Source organism: Sipha flava, unplaced genomic scaffold, assembly GCF_003268045.1.
Source record: "Sipha flava isolate LNK unplaced genomic scaffold, YSA_version1 74_pilon_pilon, whole genome shotgun sequence".
In the NCBI taxonomy this organism is placed as follows: Eukaryota; Metazoa; Arthropoda; class Insecta; order Hemiptera; family Aphididae; genus Sipha; species Sipha flava.
The window spans coordinates 1,229,476-1,254,196 of record NW_020273614.1 but is presented as its reverse complement, the minus strand read 5'-3'; the positions used below and the strand labels follow the sequence as shown (position 1 = coordinate 1,254,196).

Sequence of the window (24,721 nt, the reverse complement as noted above, 5' to 3'; positions counted from 1 at the left end):
ACCGATCGTGAACGTTTCGTAGTATAATTATGAATAAAATAACAAACTATGTTGTGATAATATACGGCGTGAAATACAAAAAATGTAAGAAGAAAAATCTCATAAAAATGGAACACTTAGCTTCAATAATCTTAACACACTGATAATGATTGGATTTATTTTATTTGTAACTGTAATAAATAATAAAGAGTAAAGTGTGTAAAAAGGATTAATAGCGAATGATAAAAATACGGTCAGTTGATTATTTTTTTTATTACTTATAAGCTCGTATTATAATATTACCTTTAGGGATTAATATTATGATTGATCATGTAATCATAATATAAATATTTACATGATTACAAAAAAGGATAAATAACGTAATTAAGTTCAAAAACCAACAGTACCTATGGCTGAAATTGTTTAAACTGTTTAAGTACCTATAGACATAGTTAAAATATACTATAATATATTACTGATATGTGCGTTATCGATGGCACCGAAGTCCTAAACATTTAATCGGGTGAAAAATATTTAAAAAATAACTACAATATCTAAATATCGGTCCCAATGACGTACTGTTGAAGGGGGGGAAGTGGTTTTTATCAAAAAAAAAAATTGATTTTAGGCTTTAATTTTGTAATGAAACTTTGATACTGTTTGGTAGTCATACTTAGGTTCAATATAAAACGGCTCTATCCTATATTTTCAAAAAATTTCAGGCTATTTATCCAATAAATAAATAAATATCTTTAAATATTATCTTATAAGCTCGTAAAATTATCATTTTACAACGACAAACATGATACGATTATAATTATACATGGTTCCTTCCCCGAGAAAATATTAACTTATATTTCGTGATGACATCGTTGACACCGATTGTATTCGAATCTATAGCTGTTGTTTAATGCGTTCATTGGTCGGCATACTCGCGTTGTCTTTTCTGATTTGGTATAATATAACGTATTGCAAACAAAACAAGTAAAATTAGTTAATATTCGAAGTGTAAGCATTTACTATTGCACGATCTTTAAATAATTTAAAATTAAACAAAAATAATGGATAATAAAATAAAAACAAATTAAATTAAAAAAATAGTAAATAGTTAATACTCTTATATTAATATATCAATTATATAAATTATTATTTAATAATACTCCAGATAAGCATTTATTTATTTCTATACATAAACTATTTTAAACTATTTGTTCATTCATTAATACATTGAAATAATAAAGTTGATTCAAATTATAACGGGACGGTATAATTGTTTTCAAGGTATTTATGTAGAACAGATATCTTTGTCTATAAAGATTTAACGACTGAGGGATAACAGTGCAAGTCGAGTTTCTACCTTATTTTTATAATAATATTATCATTGATTCTGATTTATAATAAGCGTAGGCGTAAACAAATAAGACGTAGAGCATTGAGAAGCACTTAAATTTTCATCGAAAACAATTACATTTTAGGTTTGTTCGATGTGAATTTTAGTAGAGAATGTTTGTTTCTCTTAAGAATGCATACATAAAGAATGTTATCAAGTACAGGAATGGATTGTCATATCTAAAATTTTAAAATCCTTAAAAGTAAAATAAAACTATAATAATATACATCATGCACGTATTAATGATTAATTTCTACAGGAGTCTTTTAGAAAGTAATAAATAATAATTATTACCTATTTCAATCACGAAAAAAAAAATATTACGATTTGTTTAAAATTCTGGTCGCCAGAGGAACATTTGTCAGTAGCATTAACATATAACATGTATACATATACGTATTATATAGTATATGATTATAAAATACTCTACACATTAAATAACGTTTAAAAACTGGTACAACTACTTATATATACATTTATACAATATATATTGGTGAAGAATATCTATGAATTAATTATCATATAGTAACACAAAAACACACACACACACACACACACACACACACACACACACACACACACATATACATACTGCGGCAACAACATATTTCGGATAATACCGTGAAAAATATTATAATAATGCATTAGCAATACCTACGTAAAAACAATAAAAATAAGGTTGTTATAGACAAAAATAAATATGATATTTTCTGAACCACTCAAGTATTTTATATATGATATATTCTAATATTTTATGTATAAAGACGATTTTACAATACAATTTATTTGTAAGTGAATCGTGTCCGATCGGATGCGTTTTATGAATTTGTCGAATTCGCCTGGGCGTGTTACATATAATACATGTTCAGCAGTAAACAAGCACTTTATGATGTAATCACTGTTTAAAGAACAGACAATGCGACGGCGGATATATGACTATATGGCATTTCTATAATCGATTTCTAGCAAACGTGTAAAAGCATCTGTAATTATTTTACTAGTTGCTTTCAGTGGCGTCCCAGGAACCTTTTATTTCTTAGGGGGAAGAGGGCTAACTTCATACATGTATTCACATTTATGTACTTTCTAAGCATAATATTGATAATAAATAACAAATATTCGAAGAAAAAAAGGCCACTACTTTAAGGTACCTTGACGGCAATAGCCCCCCTCCCCCCAAAGACACCACTGGTTTCTTTTAAGTTTGTTTTCGGAAATATTTTTCGTTGACCTGCTCACACAGGCGACGACAACGCGACTGTTTTGACTACTACATTTTCCACTCTAACGATAATATAATGATCTACACTACTAGAAATAATCCAATGACCCTATGCATTACACGTGTATATTATGGGTACATGTACATACTTATTATATCATATCTACTACGAGAAAACGTTTAATAGTTATTTAAAGTCATTTGTTGCACTTTGTGCACCACTCATTTAACGATAGACTGTACTTATAGTTGTGCATTTTTATATTTATTTTAACAATAATTGTGATAAAATTTTTTTTGTTCTTCAGACATTCGTTTTTGACGGTTGACAGTTCAAGCAACGTTAGCGTAAATCCATCGGCGTGAAATACGGTAAGTTCAGTCTGTTATAATGATAATAATTTTTTATGATTTTCATTACAATTCCGAATTAATAGCCACTGCACGCGCGCGTGTAATACATTCATACGTACGTGATCATTCGTACATTAATACTCGATGTTGCGGTGGTCGACTTGTTGGTAAACGCGAGCTTAGTCCTCCATCATATTTTTATAGTCCCGTTCAATTAAAAATAATGAATCTCAGAATTTTGAAATTGAGATAAAATCTAATCATCCCTATGTCTATAATCTAAATACACGAAATAATTCTAGAGCTTGACAATTCTTGTTATTTAGTGTAACATAGATTTCGATTTACTCGGGAATATCCAAAATAAAAAATTAGTCTACTAAATCACGCTTTTTCATTGTCTTAATAAGAATTGAACTAAAACTGTAGCAAGAAGCAAATTTTATTTGTATATTAATTAGTAGATGGAGGTGTGAGAGCGTACTCAAAGCTCCCTTTCTAAAATATAGGCTCTATGAATTGCGCGTAACTATTTGCGCCTATGACAATGCATTATTCAACGCGAAACAATGCCGGTAAGTGTAATACATATATCAGAAGTGATAAAAAACACCATTTCAAAAGTGAATCCCAACGCCATAATATATGATGTCTATATAATTAAAAAAAAAAAAAAAAACGATAATAAGGATTGATAGTGGCAGTTCGTTTAGCAATGAAGCCCGCGGTCACACACACACACACAAATGCGTACACACAAGTGTACTTATGTTCATTAAACATACACAAATATCGTTTTAATAAACTAAACTTTAAGCACTTTTGCTTCACATTAGTGTACCACTTTTCTTCCGTATCGTATGCGTTTTGTTATGTTAATATAAATCGCACGTCGCTATCGCATAAACTAGCCGGGTGTTTATTGACAACCCAACATCCGTCCACGTAAAAAACATGTCTAGGACATTGTCGTAACAATGACACACGTTACCCTAAACAGCACTCCTATAGGCAACTGAACCCCAAAATGAGCACACATAATGCTACTTCAATAATTACACCATATTCTTAAAACGATTGTTTAAAGGAAGACAGACTGCGAAAATTCTTGAAATCAGCTTACAGGTCTAGTTTGTTTATCTACTGCATAAAACATTTGTTGTATTAGCTCGCCGTGATCACGAAATGGCATGGTGCAGTCGCAGTTGGTGTCAATCACTGCGCGTTTGAACATATAAGTGCTGATAGTGTACCTGCAGAATGTTTGCAAAAATGGCTGTGCATTTCCAAGAGAAAAGTTTCCACGCAACTCCAAGCATCCTATATATGCACGGCACGGTAGTCGTGATTTTAGCAAAATTTCAGGGGTTGCAGGATTTACCCCAAACTTTGTAGAAAAATAATCTTAATTAAATCTTTATAATATTGTTAAAAATTACGAATTTTTGGTTTATTTATTACTAAAATCAAACGTGACATTACATATATTTTTATTGAACTTTTATAGTATTTTATCCATACTTTAAAGATACAGCACTTTATAACCGTAACTTTTTCAAAATCGTTAACGAAAAACCACACACTTGAATACATCAGGGGTCTAAAATCAATACATTACTTTTGCGACTTTTCCTCATATGATGTCACTGGCATTGTGTGTGCACATACATTTTCGTACACATCAATCGTATACTTAGATGTAAGACCCGGACCGTAACCGTTTCCGGAAAAATGAATCTAATACGCTTAGGGTTCACAAATGTTATTCGGTAAACCTTTAACCGTAACAAACGCAACAGGTCAGCGACGAATTTTGATACATCATATATTACTACAGCCACGGTCGAATACAACTACTGTCACCACCCCCAAAACCGGTAGTTCATGATACACCCATTTTTTATAGGGAACGAGAGAGAAAGGAACAAAATAAATTCTAAATAATGTACTAATAATTTTTTTTATTTTTCAACAATTTTGGTGTAAATTATATTTTATATAAAACCGATTTAAAAAAAAATTATACAATTTCTCGATCGGGTTAGGTTAGGAATGGAATAAGTGGTACATTTTTCTGGTTTTTTTTTTTTTTTTACTTTTCAGCAGTATTTTGCAATTTACATATTAAGATTGCAAATCTTAACAGTATATTAGTAAGATATACTGTTTGTTTCTTAAATTTCAAATGATTTTAGTGATTGGAACAATCCTTTTAGTCGAAATCTGATAATGTTTGGTAATGTTTAAATATGATAATGATGAATGCACTATACTTATGTGCTTATATTTATATTTTTAAATCTATTCCGCATTGCTAACACTTCGATGCGCACGACTATGATCGGAATCGTCTTGATATTATTTTTCTTCTGACCCGACAACCGCACGTATCGATCTGTTATAATATAGTTTTAATAATATTGAACTAGGTATATTATATACGTAAAGCGTTCATTATCCGATCTAACGGTATTGAATATATCTTTTTGTTATTCTTATCACGTGCAGACGTATAATAAGTTTACACGAACTCTATGCATATTATTGTGTACGGACAACAGTATTCCGTCTCGATCAGGCCCATGTTTAAAAATTTGATACCACCGGCTATATAATTTATACCCCCCCCCCCAAAAAAAAAAAAAAAAAGATAATAATAATAACATAACACTTATTATTTTGTCCATAATCGAGATTCTTTAATATTAAAATATAAATTATAAATGAAAATCGTTTAATACTTTTTTTAATTTACAAATTATAACATAATAAAACATACCTACTTTTTTCTTTTTTTTATTGTTTTATTTTTTTTTTCATTAGGTAAATCATTTTTAAAATTAGTTTTGCAAAAAGTTTTTGCCATCCCTTAGACTTCACGCCCCCGGTCATGTGCCTACCCGTGCCACCCCCCTAAATACAGGCCTGGTCTCGGTTCAATTTAATATAAAATTTAAATCATTTAGTCAATAATATATGTAGGGAAAATTGCGTTTTTTCCACTCATCGGTTTTTAGATACGTTATTGAATTTAGATACGAAATAATGTTTTCTTTTGAACTTATGATTTATTAAAAATCATAAGACGCTGTTGAAATCTTAAAGAACATCTAAATATATGTTCTATACATTATATACGCAGTGCATCGCGTTCCACATTTATTAGTTACTGACTCGTGAACATTTACAATAGAATCGTATAACCGCTTTACGATTTATCAGGTTCATCCCCTGATTGACAACATTTTGTTCGCCTTAGGGGAAAAACTAATCTATACCAGTGCATTTCTTGATGTTTCTCAAGCAGTTGACAGAGATTAATACTAAAATCTACTTTACAAATTAAAACTTTTCCTTCTCTCCTCCAACTGAAATAAAAAAAAAAATCAATAAATAAAAAGCAGGTGTACTCCAATGTGCAATTATTGCTTCCTTACTCTTAAACTTTTTTTATCTCTAACCACACGACTTCAATCATATTCTATTTGGTCAATTTTTCGACAAACAGCGGAGTTTCTGACCAAACCTCTTTTCATATCTAAAAACTTTTGAAACCATCTCGAAACATCGTTGAAAACATTGGGATTCCAGGGGCACCTAACCCTATTGTTTGATGTAGCAGCCTAACATAACCTGCTTCACCTAAAAATTAAGGGGTGAGTGGGTACTATTACATATAAGTTAAAATAAAAAATTTGAGACATATTAATTATTATTATTGTTAAAATTAACAATGATAATATTGTGTTATTTGTGTTTCATACTAATGTTGTGCTATTATTTGTATAATACATATAATATTAATAAATAATGAAATAAAAAATAAAAAATAATTTACATTTTGAGTTTTTCGGAGGGTGGTTATTTTGCTATACCTGAAAAAATACGTTTGGGGCGTCAATATTCTCATCGGTCATCAACTTACCAAAAACCGATCACCAAACGACAGTTTCCAACTCCTTCAACCATTTCTAACATCTTAACACATGAAACTCCATAACAAACTCTTTGATCTAAAAGTTCTATATAGTACTGAAATAACCAAAATCCATAAAAAACGATTTAACAGTCACTTATCCCATCACAAAAATCCTTTAATATCTAAACTATTATCTATCACTATTCCAGACAATTTAAAAAAAGAAAAGATTTAAAAGGCAATGGGGTCGTGAATTGTTAAATTAACCAATTAAATGTACATCATGTCGAAATGTCTTCAATAAGAGGCATTTACAATCCATCGTATATGTCTATTATTTTTTTTTCTATTATTATTCAATTATTTTTATTATTCTGTTGCGTAACAGATAAAATAAAAAACTACAGAAAAACAAAAAAAATACCTCAACCAAGTTTTTCAATATTAATATCTATCTTTAAAATATACGAAACAATATGACTCATATTTATTTGGCATTTTTTTTTTTTTTTTAGAATATTTTTGTTATTTAAAATCATTTTTTCTAATTTTAGGACGTTATTAAATATTTCCCATAAAATATTGTAGCTTTAAAAATTTAATCATTCCGTCGTTTTAGCCTATACAAAAAATGAACATAGTTCGACGGTAGATATATATTTGGAATTTAATGCGTATAACACATAGTAATATATTTTCGTCCGAGTACGGCATGCATGTAAAACACGCGACTCACGGCTAATTTTTTTGTGGCCCGCGGCTATTAATATTAATGGACAAAATATAAAATGAATATTAAAAAAAATCATTAAATATTAATTTTGGTGTTGCAGCTATTTAAAATTCTTAGAGAATGATATGTTTGGTATGTCTTATCTTATGATAAACTGTACCTAATCGAATAAGTTTTATTAATGGTTTGATACGTATATATAATAATATAAAATATTTGACATGCCTGGTGTACGGGATCATAGAAATATAATTTCAATAAAACTGTCAATGTTCGATTAATATCAACTTACGTATTGTAGTAAAATTCAATATTTTAACGGACATCTATATTTTAACATCAAAGACGTGTATAAGAAATTCATCGCGTACATATTACATTATACATCAACAATACGTACATTTTCTAAAAGCTTTTGGCGTTTATTATCATTTGTTGTGTGTTCGAGGTTTTCCGAACCATGACTAAAAAAATCGTTTGAAAAACATAAACTCCCATTATTATTCAAATAATACCATTATTAAACCTATTTCGTTACCACTTTCGAAAGCATTTAGCATGCATTAAGTGTGTTTTACCCAGCCATATACTTACCCTTCGACACTCGTCAAAATAATAATATTATATAATGCATTATAATCTAATCATCACTGGTCCTAATTCATTTTAACAATCCACGAAAATCATACGAACATCTAATTATTTTGTAGCAAATGTACACATAGCATATTATTATAATATCATATGAATCTCAATGGAAAATGAAAAGCTTACGCTACGCTTATACAGTATGTTTTATTCATTAACAAACGTATTATAAAACAAAAATCATTAGAGAAATAAAATTATTTATAATGCCCTTGAATGCAACCATTATTATAACAATTTTTTTAACGGTTCGTGTTTGAAATAACCTTTTTAAACATTCATTTTTGCAAACAAACTGAAATAAATTCTTTGGAAAAAAAAACTCTTCGTTAAGAATTTAATTAAATTTCATATTGAGATAGCCATTGGTCCCTGTTAAATATGTTAAAACACCCGCTTAATAGATTATGATGTATATTGACATTTTGTAAATTCAGTTATAAGATAAATAAATTCGCAATGCAGATACTAACATTTTTATTATTATTTCATTTTATTTGCTATCGTCTTTCGACGTTTCAACAAAGTAATTGTAGTATTTAGATAATTATTATGTATTTTTTGTAAAGAGGACTTAGTAAATTTTACTACATGTATGAAATTGATTTTTACTGAGATAACTCATGTAAAACAGGAATTCTGATTGATTTACCTATCAATTATTTATTATTTTTAATCGGTTCTTAGTTAATTGTTTATAAATTAAAGTCGTGTCTACAGTTCGAAGTTACCAGAAGAGAATAGTAATAAAAAAAGACCAGTACTAAATATAATTTTAAAAAATAAAAAAAATAATGGAAATTCTCTTTGAGAATTAAACCAATAAATTCCAATAAAAATAAACATTAATAAAAAGTGACAAAATTTATTTAACGTTATTTAAAAAAAAAACCCTCAATTGATTTGATTAAATAATTGTTTTATTTTTATTCGTGATTCGGATCTTAATCATAAACCAAATAAACCTCTTTAAATGCAGTTCAATGAAAATACTTAATTAAGTATATTATATATATATATATATATATATATATATATATATATATATATATATGTATATATATACAAGTAAAATACTTAAATAAACTTAAATAAAACCGTCTTTTTATTTATTAAAAATTATCATTGGTTCTCTAACACTGAAGTGAAGATAGGACAAATATTATTATTTTATTTTACGTTGTAGTTTGTAGTTCGGTGCATTTGTTTTCCCATTCGTTTTAAACACAACAACAATATTATAATAATATTGAAGAACAAAAATTATCTCATCCACAGGATTTTGATTAAATAATAATTTGTTAGTGGGAACCTTTACTTCAAACGACGGAACTCTATTGTATTTACAATATTAGATACGGTCATATGACGTGTAACAACTTTGCCATAACGACGTTGTGGGTCGATAGCAAAATATTGGCAAATTTATGTTGTTGTTGTTGTTGTCATTGTCATCGTCGTCGTTGACAGTGTATAATATTATACTCCGAAGTATATAAATGTATACAAATTATTAAAAAAAAAAAATTAAAAAAATAGGTGTTCTGCATAAAATGGAATAATGAAATCGATGTACAACTACGTGGGTGCATAATAATGTACAAAGCTCTTCGCACTATAAATGCGATTTATTCACAAGACGAAAGCAATGACAAAAATACGTTTTGAATAAAAAACTGGTAGTTCTACGTCGTTACATTCCTAATATAATATTCCCTACGATTTATTGTATTATTTTCTAAATCGATAATTTTTATTTGCATATTTTCTGATATATCTTAAATAGGACTGTACTGATTTCATTGAAATAGAAAAAAATTACTAGAAAAATACTTAAAAAATATGATCATGAGCCTTTGCATGTGTAAAAGGGTTCTTAGCCTCTGACCAACGCCTCAGATCACAAATTTCTCCCCCTCCTCGAAAAACGTAAAATATTATTTGACGTTTATTAAATAAAATCAACAATTTTTCCATCTACGACTCTCAGTCGGGAATTGCAGAGTTGCTGAGGTTGTAAGAGGGTTTGTTCAGGAGAAAAAATAAAAATACAAAGGCACCTAGTGGAAAATGTGCGTATTATAGCGGCAGGTATTATTGTTATTCGCCATCAACACAGTATTTTTATCGTTTTCGTCATCGACTAATTGATGGTACTCTACGGCAGCTGGACAGGTAATGGTGCGGGTGGGCAAGCATATGTACATAATTTATGTATGGGGTAAACTTTTGACGGACGTGTTCGCGAATTGTTGTTACCTACACGACGAGATGACTGATGTTTTACGAAAAAAAAAAAATTCTGAAAAAAACGTGATAGTAATAAATCATAAACACTGTATCTGTGATCATGTGTCAGCTTAGCCAGTCTCGAATACGTATTGTAAAATATCATATAAGTGTGTGGTGTATGTATACGTTTACTTGTCCTTTTATCGTTTCATTTGACCGTAAAACGGCAACCACAGTGTGTTTACAACCGGAACGCGTGCGAAACAAATGAAAATCGTTACCGCGCAGCGGTCTACAAAAGAGGCGCAAACTAAATAATACGTTCAAAAAGGAAATAAACAAAAAAAAAAAAAACACAATATATTGTATACGTAGTTGTATGGTCCAATGTGTAGTAAATACAACCACAAATTTGGCAGAGTCAAAATGTCCTCCCATCATCGTCGTGTTGCAATAATCGACGGAATCCGTTTAGCTTTCGCGCAGCGGTACCGATAAATCGCGTCCTGGACCTAGTCCTTGGTATCACGCGAGTGGTCCGCCAACACACATGTATGTATAAGTGACGCAACGACGACGATCTAGTTCCGAACAATCGCAAATGTTTTGTCTCACTATCGTTAAATCCGCTTTTCGCGCGCATTGTTAATTTCAGACCTTCTCCACCGGGGTGAGCGGGATTGGGATAACCCTCTCCCTCTCCTCCCCACCAAAATAATAATCACTAGTCGTGCGTGCGAGTGCAAGATGTAGAGGAGGGAAAGGATAACGGCAGTCAGGATTCGTACCCTCAAAGGATGCCAGTCTACGTGTCTATTTGGTGTCCCAGAACGATTCTTTCCACCCTCTCCCGTCACGCTGCTATTACCCAATCGTTTTCGTACGAGAAGCGGCACCATGCTCGGTATTGGTATTATGATGATGATGATGGCGGTAATAACAATAATATAATAGTCACAAAGACTGCAGCGCCTTCAGAGACGTTGTGATAATCGTGGATAAAGTTCAACGGTGCTGTGTGAATGGTTCCGTGCGGTGAGCTTAAATCAAAATGGTTTCTCCGAACCGTTTTGTGCACCCACGAAATGTGCATATTATATTCTTATACCATCGTTACTGGGTCCCGTAAGCGGAAACATAAATATACAATGCACATATTACGTACATATTAATGTACTAGTGCACATCCTGACCCGGCACGTTTTCCCGATAGAAATATTTTTCTCATTTTTTTTTTTTTTTTTTGTTCAAATGTAACCTCGTAGAAGCGTATCGTATTAAAAATGTAGCACAACATTTTTATTTTAACAATTGTTTCAAACCATTACAGAATCGAGAGTCAAATAATCGGTTTCGTGTAATTCGTTTAAATGTACGGTTATCGAAAACAAAGATAGCCGGCCGTTTACGGTATATTGGGTTCTATGGTTATTGCAATAAATTAGAATCGCACACATCAAATAATTGTTAACATTTTCCGGTTACATCGATGAGTTTATTCACTTAACACAAATTTTATGCGGCTTCAGCGATGATCTTACTATTGCAATGACAAATGAATGATGATATACAAATACGATGTGTTTTACAACTTTAAAATTTATTACAATAACTATTAAACGTAAACACACACGCGTCCCTTCTTTTCAAACGGTACGTTTTAGTTATAGCTATAAAAAAAATAAAATGTGGATTATCGATTGCGATACTCCAAAATCATAATACAATAATTGTTACTTTACGATTTTATCGAAATGAAAAATGTATAAGCTATTTTTGTAAGCAGGGCTAAGGGATGAAAATATGAATTTTACACTGCATTCTTTAAATGTTTAGATCAATGATAACATTTACTTCAAAATAACAATAAAACGGACTTGACACATGTCTTTACACTTATGTATTTACTTTATTGATGAGCAAACATAGAATAATGACCAAGGCTATGGCAATCTTAGACTTGGTCATATTATTGGTCTTGCACTTCAAGTTTTGGTATTGCTGCAAGACTCTTGCATACTTTAAAATTGAAAGAAAAAATGATATCCCTACTTACTGAAAATATGTAGAATTTGATACTTGTACAATATACAATTTTACAGTACCTATTATACAGATTGCACACGAAATAAATACGTGCAGTATAATAACTCCTCAAGTGCCAACCATAATTAAATCCTGTTAATATTAAATCTAATGAAGAGATGTACTTATGGACCTAAATAAATATTGTGGTTTATAAATATATTGTATCGCCCGTACCAGTTACTTGAGCGTTATTATTATAATCTGTTTTTGTACTCGCATATCAACATTTGTGTCATATTCATCAGCTTAAAATAATTCCATTAAGTTTCTGTGATTATTATTTGTACTATATAAGAACCATATTATGGTAAATATTTATTTATTTTTTTTATTGCCTTTATTTTTAAATATTAAGTAAATGCGAATAGATTAAACATATGTATAGCAATTGAGAAGATCAACTGTTTTACAAGAAACATACAATCTATACATACGATTAGTATAATAAGTATATATGATATTAGATACAAAAAACATATGGGCTTACGTGAGTGAAGAGCCATCCATTAGTGGCACTTAACTTTGAATTTTTTGTAGGATTAAATTAAATGGTCTCTACACCATTTCCTTTTGTCTGCGCCTATGATTTCTAGGAAACTTTGGAACTTGTAGGTTATTTATTAGAGGATTTTCGTGGTTTTCTAATCTAATATAGAAACGTTTATAGAAGATAACTGCTTCTTCTTCCACTGTTTCTATGCCTAAGTCTTTGTGTAAGGTCAGGTTAGAGGTAAAAGTTTACAAAACATTAGTGATTTTTCATAGTGTGATATTTTGGAATGCCTGAATTTTGTTTAAATTAGATTTTTTTGCTGATCCCCAAAGTTGTGTTCCATACGTTCATATAGATTTCAAAAGAGATTTATATATTAATAGTTTAATTTTTAGTGTTATGAGCTTATTTTTTGAGAGTTATATTTTAAAAGATCAAGAACGAGCATTGAGCATTTATCTTTTTTTTTTATATGATTTTTCCATACTAGTTTTTTATCGAGGTTTAGACCTACGTATTTAATAGTATCTAAATATGGGATGGAAAGGTTATTTATATTTATATTAGGGCAAAGTCCGCGTCTTAAGGTAAACGTTATATGTACGGGTTTGTTATTGTTTAATTTAATTCACCATTTTGTGTACCATTCAGAGAGTATATTTAGGTGTGTTTATAAGTTTTTTGAAGCAGTTATTGGATCATTATGTACTGATACTATGATTTTGTCGTCGTCATAATCAGCAATAAGAGTATTTTGTATAGAGGGCTGATCAGAAGTATAAATATTAAACAATATGGAGAGAGATCAGCTCCTTGTGGAACTCCAACATTAATTGCGGCTATATTTGAAGTGGATGATCCTTGATGAATTTTAAAATGTCGGTAGTAAGATATGATTCCATTAGCAAGAATATCGAAGGAAGAAGAAAATTATGGAATTCAAACAGAAACAGCTTTATAAAAAGCCTGGAATATATCTAAAAAGGCACAAGTACAGTAGTATTTGTTTTCCAATGAGGTAGAAATTGCATCAACTACTCTATGGACCTAATGTATTATATTATGTTTAACTCTAAAGCCAAATTGAGAAAATTAAAGCATATTGTTTGATATTATGTGTGGAGAAATACGTTTGAGGATTAGTCTTTCGAAAATTTTTGAGAAATATGATAATAAACTTATAAGTCTGTAAGATGTTGGGAGATCATGAAATGTATCCGACTTTAAAATTTCCATAGAGTAGGGAAGTATGAAAGTCTCAAAACAGCATTGAAGATGCAAGTAAGAAGTACAATAGCTTTGTTTGGAAGACAGTTCGCAACATTCGCCGTTATTAGATCAAATCCTAGGGTTTTTTTTACAAGAGTATTTTGATATCATATTTTTACTTCATTAGGTGTGAAATATTTTTCTTGGTAAGCATTTGTTAAAGTTGAATTTAAGATAGAAATGTCCTCATGGGGAAGAAATGTTTTTGAGAGATAGATTTGAAATACTTCTGATTTTTCGGCATCTGAAACGGCAAATGAGTTGTCAGCATTTCTCAGTGGAGGTAAAGCAGTTTTATATTTAAGTAATTGCTTAGTTTCTCTCCATAGACTCCCATCAATGATTGTTAGTGAGCGTAGCTTTTGTTTGAATGCGTTCGATTTATATTTTTCCAGGGCTTTTTTAAGCGTGTTAGCGAATTTATTATGTGCTTATTTATGTGATGGAAGCTTAGTTGCTTGGTACTTAGATCTAGCTTTGTGTTTTTCTACTATAACAGTACGCATTTGATGTGATACCATCAGTAGCAGAATTATTTTTTTTTTTCTTATAAACTTGAAATTACTTTAGTAAGAAATGAGATTAGTGGGTTTATAAGAAATCTAAGCTCGCTTACATAGCTTGATATCAACGAATTAGTTTTAGGAGCTGATGGAGGGGTATCAGATTGTGTAGATCGACCTTCAGTTGCCTGAGCATATGTTTGAGATTGGCCAAGAGAAGGATTGTAGAGAGTGATATTATGTGGGTAGCTCTCTTGTACATTATTTGACAATATAATAATGAACAATAAAATAATTGTGATTATTTTAATTGATTTTCTTACATTTCTGAAAGTCACTAATTTTTCTGATATTATATAAATAATAAATAACAAACATTCAAAGAATAAAAGGTCACGGGGGCAGACTACCCATTTCGTTCCTTCCCTGAGTACACCCTTGACGTTGGAAATATATGAAGAATCGCAACGAGTTGACAAAATAGAGAGAGTTATTTAAAAATTGTTACAAATAGAACGATTTTACTTATAGGCCTTGGTTATTATAAAACTTTGTTACGATTTTTATCGATGCGAACAGAAACGCGAAGGATCATTGTGGCTTTGTTTAAAAATCGATATCGATAACATCCGATACGCCTTACGTCTTTTACAACGCTATAAAATTAAATAAATGTATTTAATAACTTTTATTTAACACTATAGCGCGGGGCACTTCATTGTGGATAGTCAAAATAAACCTAAGAAAAATGTACGTCCGCCATTGTTGTATCTTGTGCAATAATATATTATTATCCTATTTTATCTTTTCTCCGCTCATCGATATGTTTTAATACCATATATTTTGCTTTTCGAAATGAGGCAGAATGGAAATGTACGTAACGCAATAAGCTAAAATATTTATTATATAATAGTATTCACAATAAAAAAAAAAAAAATTAAATCTGCTTCGTTCTAATAATTTATAGCCTGACAAAATTATATTAAAATAATAATGAAATTAAAAATGGTCAATTTTTTTCTTGTTTTCACGTTTTGACAATATTTTTTATAAATTCTTTTAATATTTGACATCACTTATATTGTCGACCAGGTTTTGTTATTAATTATATTTTCTCTATATAAATCCAATAAAATGAACTTTTTCGAGTAATAACAACCGATAATTATAATTAAGTTGTAAGTTTAAATTAATTACGTATGTTGAATGACCTTGATATTTATATAATTAAATTAGCATCTAATAATTGGGTTGATTATTAAAATTAAATTAATCATATAGCTGGATAAAATTAAAAATTTTTATAATTTTAATATTTTCAACTTTATTATTTAATAGATTAGTAAAAAAAACCATTCCCCTGGTACAGAATGTTATTGAAAATGATAAAGGCCATTTTTAAAACACCTTTTATTTGGCAGATTTGCATTACATCACATATTTCAGTTTTATTTATAAAAAAAAGATACTGTTGTAATAATAAGTTGAATTTTTTTTCAAAAAATACTAGTCATATAGTCGTTATTGATAAAATATCATTTTGGAAACTACAAAATAAATATCTCGCAAACTGTGGAAAAATCCTTTAATAAAGTACAATGTGCTTCCGAGTTTTCTACTAAAAAATTAAATAAATAAATAAAGGTTTGATAGGAAGTAGCCTGTATTTACTGAATACGTTAGCGATTATGTGCAATTAAATCGTTCAATGCATTTTTTTCTTGACGAAAGAAAAGTAGTCAAATTATGCGACAAAAGAAATCATCGTAAAAAATTCTAATTTCAAGGAAAAATGCAAGGATATAAAATTTAAAATATTATCTGTATAATATATACTGTGTTGTATAAATATTTTAATAAAGTACACTCAAAACCATATAAAAGCAAACATTAAATATCGCTGTTTTTTATTTTTTTTTAGGTCACGTTCAATGTTTAATATATAGTTAGTTGTAAATGGTACGGTGCAGAGTACTTTTAATTACACATTTAACGTACAAACAAAATAAATCGACCGTATCCTTTGAATAAAATTATTCAGATTCGTTATAATATTGTAGTACACTGCATATAGATGCGATACATTTATTTTTTTTAGAACGGATTAGATAAATAACGATTAAAAAAAACTAGTTCGACTATTATTAATAACAAAACGTATGTAGTAAATTACACTATTCAATACACTATTCAACGTAACATTTTTAATTTTAATTTTTTACATAACACAATAGTGTATCGTAAAGACATTGGTCGTGAAAACATTCGAAAGCAGTGAGATATTGAACTATATATTCATAATGTACCTATATTCGTGTATCTATTTACCCCCTCTCACTAGGTCCAACAACTGTACCTACACTGTTGACCGTGTACATAGTATAGACTGTGTACTAATACAGTGGTGATCTTTTAGGCCTCACTATCTGTGTATTCCTCGATAACCTCGATTATCAATCAGATGAACCTGGACTATACACCCAGGCTCGTATTTAAAAATTTGGCGTCCCCGGGCATATAATTTATCCCCCCCCCCAAAAAAAAATAAATAAATAAATAATAATAATATAACACTTATTATTTTGTCCATAATCGACATTCTTTAATATTAAAATATAACTTATAAATGAAAAATGTTTAATACTTTTTTTAATTAAAAAAATTATAATATAATAAAAATACAATTTTTTTTTTTTTTTATAAATTATAACATAATAAAACATACTATTTTTTTTTTTTTTCATTAAGTAAATAATTTTTTTAAATTAATTTTGCTTAAATATTTTGCCGCCCCTGATACTTGACGTCCCCGGGCATGTGCCTACCCGTGCCATCCCCCCTCTAAATACGAGCCTGCATACACCTGATTGAAAGTTAAGGAACACCAGTTACTCGTAAAAACAAAACGTGGAATGGAAACATAGAAAAGAGATTAAACGATGATGGGACCGCAGATTACATTAAACATTTCATGTGATCTTTGATGGAAGAGCGCTGTATTAAAATAAATTGGTGACTATGGCTAAATGGTGATAACACTTTGTAATCATGACAACAAATTTCTATCGTCTTGGGCACTATCCAGTTTAGTCGATTGATGATTCGATTAATCTAGTAGACATCTGATTAGAAATCAGATTTAACGAATTTGATGAAGAACATCGTAATCCATTGGTCTGATCTGATTGATAATCGAGAATGTCGAGGAACACACGATATACCCATAACTCTAAATTCTACGAACAACTGTAAAGCTTATAGTATTTCTAGTGTTAATACTATAATTTCTTAGTTTTTTATTCGGAGATTTTGAACTTACAGTCTTTCTTCATATATGCTGTTCCACTGATAATTCTTCTATCATATAAAAAAAAAATATATTAATAAAATCATAATTATAAAGATTTTAATAAAACTTAATATTATATATATAATATATATATTATATATTTTTATAAAGATTTAATAAAATAATCGTTATGATTTTATTTCATGTATTTTATATTTTTATTTTTTTTTTTTGCATATTGGTTTTTACATTATTATATAATATTGGTGCTGACTACTATATTTTTATCAACAAACCGAAGTTTAATAATAATTATTTCAAATAATTTTCAACATTTTTTGCAAAAACCAAAATTTTTGGCTGTGGCCTTTTTCTACAAAAATTATAGTATATCTTTTTTCTTCAGTAAAAATAAAATAAATTTTGGCCATTTTTCTCCCCTTTCCGATTTTTGCTAATAAAAAATTATGAATTAAAATATGTTTAATATATGTTTTATAAAAATTACATAATTTGCAAAAATGTATTTATAAGTTAAAATTAGCATTTAGATACCTATACTTTTTTATAATTATATGACATTTCTGTAACGATCTAATAAAACCTGTTTAAAAATATATATATATATATATATATATTAGGTAAATTAAAAATTATTTTACTTTTTGCACGACAATCTTTAAATTGTTCGTAAGATATATGCTTCTATTTTACAATAGTTCTCAGTTTGAAATTCTTTCACAATATTTAGTCACATAAATATATTTGGTTTTTGATTATAACATTTTTCTTTCAACTGTGAATGATACGACTCACAATTAAGATTATGTTCAGATGTTATCGACTGTTATTTTCACTTAATAACACGGTATACAGCACTACAACACTGGTACCAGCTAAATTTTTTAATATTTGGAGGAAAATTAGCATAATATTAGTCCAAAAAAGTAGAAATCCGACCTTTTTTTTTTTTAAGGAAACCTTATAGTGAAGGAAAACAGTATCTTATTTTTGAAGAAAAATTGACCCGCCCATTTTCTCGTGGACCACCGATCGACGACCGCTTACATACCTTACATGACCATCATGACTACAGAATATTATTATATTTCATCGTCGGTCGGTTGATAACATATTTAGATGGCAGAAAACCATATTTGATTATTGACCATTGATCATAAACCTATCGTCATTTCCACCGATTTTCCTACCGGAATCCGTTTATAGGTACGTAAATATACACACTAGTAACATTAGAGTGTTAATTATTTATTTCTTCGAGTTAACAATAATTAACTCAGTTAAGAGCGTTTGTTTTCTATATGAAATATTATTGTTACTAATTGGTTATCAATTTTAATGAAAACGGTTTTGCGTATAGAACAACACATCCGTTAACTCGCGAGTGGAAAACATTTGCGCGTTATTATCTAGATGTGAAATATCGTAATTACTATATTGAGCAGTAAGAAAGTTAATTTCGTGTTTTAAATATTTTACACTTCCACGCTCGTAGTTCATCGAATATTTCATCTATTCCGTTTTTGAATAATACTTATATTCAAACCTGGTTCGTCGTCATTTTTTTTTTAGGGAATAAATGAAATTTTCGTTGTTCTATTATACGGTATCACCACTAATCTTTCACAGCTCTAATGAATCGTGACTTAAATGTTCCGTCAAGCGATGTAAATTATTACGTACAGTAATCACTATCTTCAGTGTCGGATCCAGGATATTTGATGCCCCGAGAAAATGTTATTAGAGTAGGAAATCTCCTCTGCTATTCCACCTCAAAAATGAACTGCCAACAACTTGGAAGGAATTAATTATTATTCAATAATAATGAAATAATATTTATGTAGAATGTTGACCACTAACGTATCTTCATCGAGATGGTGCCTGAGAGAATAATCCCTAATCCTCTTTTCTGGCGTCTAGATCGGACGCAGTCCTATAAAACGTTTTCTCCGCGTCCTACGCAACCTACCTATTATTAACAGTACTGCGATAACATGATTCGTGTGAAAGAAATTTCGACAGTTTGATCACACGTCTGCAGGTGATTCACATCCATGTCAAGCCAAATGGCACTATAATATGAAAAATATGACTATTTCGTTGTTAGACGATTATAATACGCGTTGTCAGAACATATTTTTTTTAATCTATTCAAGTAGTATGTCTCACACATTCGATCGGTTCACATCGACCATAGCAATAATGACACCTGCAGCACCTAGATTATAATTTGTGACCTAGCAAATTATGTGTTGCCCATAAAGAATGCTTATTAATTACAGCTGTATGTCAGCTATTGCCAGGCTGAAAGGAATTTGCGAGTTAATTATTCTATAGATTTAAATTATTTTTGTTGAACTTATTACAGTATTGAACGAATAAATTGTAATACTCGCGACAATGGAAATGTTGATTCTATATTAAAATAAATGTATTGTACACTTTTTTTCGAATTTTTTTTTCATTTTTTTTAATGTATCCACTGTGCATTAGTTTACACTACAGACGTTGCTAGGCTGTTTTGATGAAACAGAAAACATCACAAATAACTTCAAGTATACATCGCTCAAACGTAATAGTAAAACATCATTAGGCAGTAGAATTTTAAGCGTTGTAGAAACAAAACAAACTTATACCTAAGTTTTACCTTATGATCAGTGGTGGAAAAACAGCTCCAGGTTGATTTGAAATCATTACGTTATGATGTTTAATTGTAATTAAAATATACATCACATAAATGTGGGAAATATCAATTGTTTAGTGGGATAAACAAAGTAAAAACTAATTACATTCACTATGGTATTCAAAAATCTTTATATATTGCTCATACTAATAGTTCTAGCAACAGTAATATTAAAAATAATGTATGCTAATGTAGTAAATTTAATAAAGTTAATTCTATTAAGTACATTGGTTTATTTATTTTAGATAATTTAAAATAAGATATACACATGTACAGGTTTATGTAAATTTCTTAAATGTATCTGAAAATTAAAATTAAAAAAATTGAAATACATTGCACTAATACAATCTAATATTTCTTATGGAAACATATCATATTCACTTTCGGAACCTTGAAACCACTCTAATCTCGCTACTTAAATTTATTTTCAATAAACCTATATTATTTCCTACAGTTAATTTATTTAAATAGAGATATTAAGTTTAAAAACATTATACATAAAGAACATTCGTTTGTTATTTTATAAATTTAAAATATGTATTGATATTCCTTGTCACATCTACAACACTCGCTTAAGGTCAACATCCTTAAAATGAATACGGTATTTGAAGAACAAATCCTTTAATATAAGTTTATTCAGTTTTGTATTAAATATAATTTTAATAGTTTTAAAATATATAAAATATATAACTACGAGTAGGATTTACATGCAATAAAAATTGTATAATATGCATTTTATATACCAAAATTTGCAAAAATTTGCAAAAACCATTTTTTTTTTATTTCTAGAACTATCATAACTTGTTATTATTACATTAAATATTAGTTTATACTAGTATAGTTTATAAGTCGTAATAATAAAATTAAATACTTTTATACTGTCTCAATATTGTTTCACACTATAAGAACTAGATACCTGCATAGGCCTGGCCCTTAAAATTTAAATACATGCCGAGCCAGGGTTTTTTTAAATGAGACATGGATCCCGGGTCAGACTTTTAAAATTTTAAAATATTTCAGCAATTGGCCAAATAGTGGATATAATGAAAACCAATCAATTTGGACTTAAGGAAAAACTATGCAAATGTATTTAAGTCCTATATAATATCTAATGTTTTATTAATATTAGAAAGTAAATAACTATATATTCACTATTATTATGGAAAATTAAACTTATTAAACGTCTAAGTTTTATTTCAATATCTGAGACACATAATAAATTAAATTGAACCAATTCTGGGCTCAAGCTTTTTCAAGATATAACTATCCATTATAACATGTTTAAATACTATTAATGTTGTCATTTTATCATTAAAACGTATTGTTCTTATTCATATAGATTTTGTTTTAATTTTAACGACTATTTGTATCACAAAATCTTTCTTTTCAGCAGGAGCTTGCTTTTGAAAAGAGAACCAAAATTAATTATTTTTCTTCTTTATAACATCTATATTGTATATTTTGTAATTGGTGTTGAATAAATATTATAATTATTATTATTATAATGAATACGAGTTTTGTTAAATTAAAAATTTTATCGATTTTATTATATCGCTATATGCCCTAAATAAATTATAATTTATATCACTCTATATGTACAATACATAGATAATAAGATTCAGATTCTGTTAATATAGTATGATTCTATTTAATTATGCTTACTATTTGTATGTGCTTTGGATTGAAAATCGCCAAACAACTTAAAATCAGAGAAAATCGAAATAAAAAAATATGCAAAATAATTTCTGTCCAAAAAATTACAACCTTAAACCAACATCGTCACCATAGTGATTCTGTTACCGTAGCGGTGGAAAACGAATAAACTACGGGAAAAATCACGTCCAGGACACAGCAGGACACCAAAAACATCTGCACGTATTCCTTAATAATATGTGTATAATTATTCGTGGTGCGTACGCATAGCAGCCGTGTGTCCGATTGTTCGTTTACTCGTATACATAATATTCGTGTGTATTATATATCTTCATTAGCGTAGGTCACTGGTGACGCGTATAAGTTGCAAATAAGCCATAAACACACACACATACACACACACACGTACACGTACATCCATCGGAAGTTTGCTGAAACTTTTTTTTTCTGAAACGGTGCACGTCTTCTACGTGACTGACGGCTTCCGGGACGGTCGGGATAGTGGAAAATCGAACAGCTTAACATCGGAGGAAAATTTAACATTTGTATGAGGCATCGGCACACATATGCGTATAATGGCTTCATTTCGGGTGGTGGTGGTGGCCGTTAATAACGGACTCGCGATACGTGCCGTAGTTTAGCCACGCAATCGGTGACATATTGGCCGTGGCCCTGTACCACAAAACAATCCTCGATCTCTTCCCCGTACCCGTCCCTTATGAAAACAAAGTTTTTGTTTTTAAACGTATTCCCCCCACCCCCCGTTGACTGGAAACTTATTTCGTCCAATACGATAAAACCCGCCCTGGCCCGAACGCGCGTGTATTATATTATGTTTCCCCACACCTCATCCGCGTTTCGAATATCCTATGAAAGAACCCAAAATGTACTACGATACGCACAACCGCGGACGTTTTCTTTCCCGTTCTCGGTCAGAATACCCGCAAGCAATGGCCCTCAAATTCTTTTCAGTCCGACACAGTTTTTTCGATGCGCCAAAAAGTTGTACCACGAAAACGTTAGCAAATCCGAATGCATTGTCAGAAACCGTCCAATGGTCAATCAACCGTATGCTACGGTGTCCGCAGTATCCCTTAATGACGCGATACCCTTTTGTGTCACCTAGCGGTTTATCCATGGGGGAGATTTTTGAGAATCAGAACCTCCCCCATGAACCCGAGATAGTAAATTAACTTACATAGTATCTTTTATGTATACTCTGTCCGAATGGGCGTTAATAAATAATAATAATAATAATAATATAAAACAGCTAAATATTAACTGGATAATTGAAGTTAACCCAGAAAAAGTGTTGAATGAATTGGCAAAAAGAAAAAGAAAAACTGATAGAGTATTGTAATTAGGTGATAAATATTTTAACCTTGAAAAATCCGAATATAATTTATGTTATGTATTTAATTAATAATGTTTAATATTTTGTATTTGTTTAAACAATAAATTGATTAATATCATCGTTTCAACATATGCTCTATTTTTACTAATACAAGTAGTAAATTAAAGTTTTCTGAACCCCCCCCCCCCCCATAAAAACTTCCTGGATACGTGCCTGGTGTCACCTACGTCTGTGTACTGTCGTTCCTACACCGTGACCGCGACGCGTTCGAACGAGAGACTTGAATGTGCGATCTGTTACCGTTGAATTTTATACGTTTTCTTCGATCTTTTCACGAAATCGTTTATCTCATGTTTTGTTTTGTCGTTCGTCGTCGGTCGAGTTGTGATCGTACGCTGGTCATCGGAATCGACGATAAGTTTGCGAAAACGTTTCACAAGCGACAATGGCGGTGCATTCATCGTGAAGTTTTTCCAATCGAAAAAGCAGAGTGGCAAAAATGTTGTTTTTAATACACGTCGATATTATTGAATCGCGTTTAATCGTAAAAATATAACGTTTACTTTTGTCCGGCTTGGACGACTCGAACAATGTGAACATATATCCTACGTTTTAACGTTATCGGAATATTAATTAGTCAAAATGTATTTTATTTTTATTATGTTAGGACAAACTCCACATCATTCACGAATCGTTGGTGTGTAACCTATACAAAATAATGTGTTTCGTTTGAATTTATATTTCTGGGTAGCGGAAACAAAATAATATTGATGATTTTCATCGGATTTAGATATTTACTTTTGCTAATAAAGAGTAACATTTTTTTTTCTTTAACAATGGGTTCAACAATTTTTCTTATTAATCATGATTTAATATTAAATATTGATTATA

The 24,721-nt window shown here is 29.9% G+C and overlaps 1 protein-coding gene across 4 annotated transcripts in view; it reads left to right on the top strand.

The window, feature by feature from the left end:
• The window catches only part of LOC112692512 (cardioacceleratory peptide receptor), a 342,250-nt gene that overhangs the window by 76,183 nt on the left and 241,346 nt on the right, over positions 1-24,721 (top strand). For all 4 annotated transcript variants that reach the window (XR_003149419.1, XM_025567189.1, XM_025567190.1 and 1 more), the window contains one exon: positions 2,900-2,963. The gene's annotated coding sequence lies outside the window, so the exon portion shown is untranslated. The remainder of the gene's footprint in view (positions 1-2,899; positions 2,964-24,721) is intronic.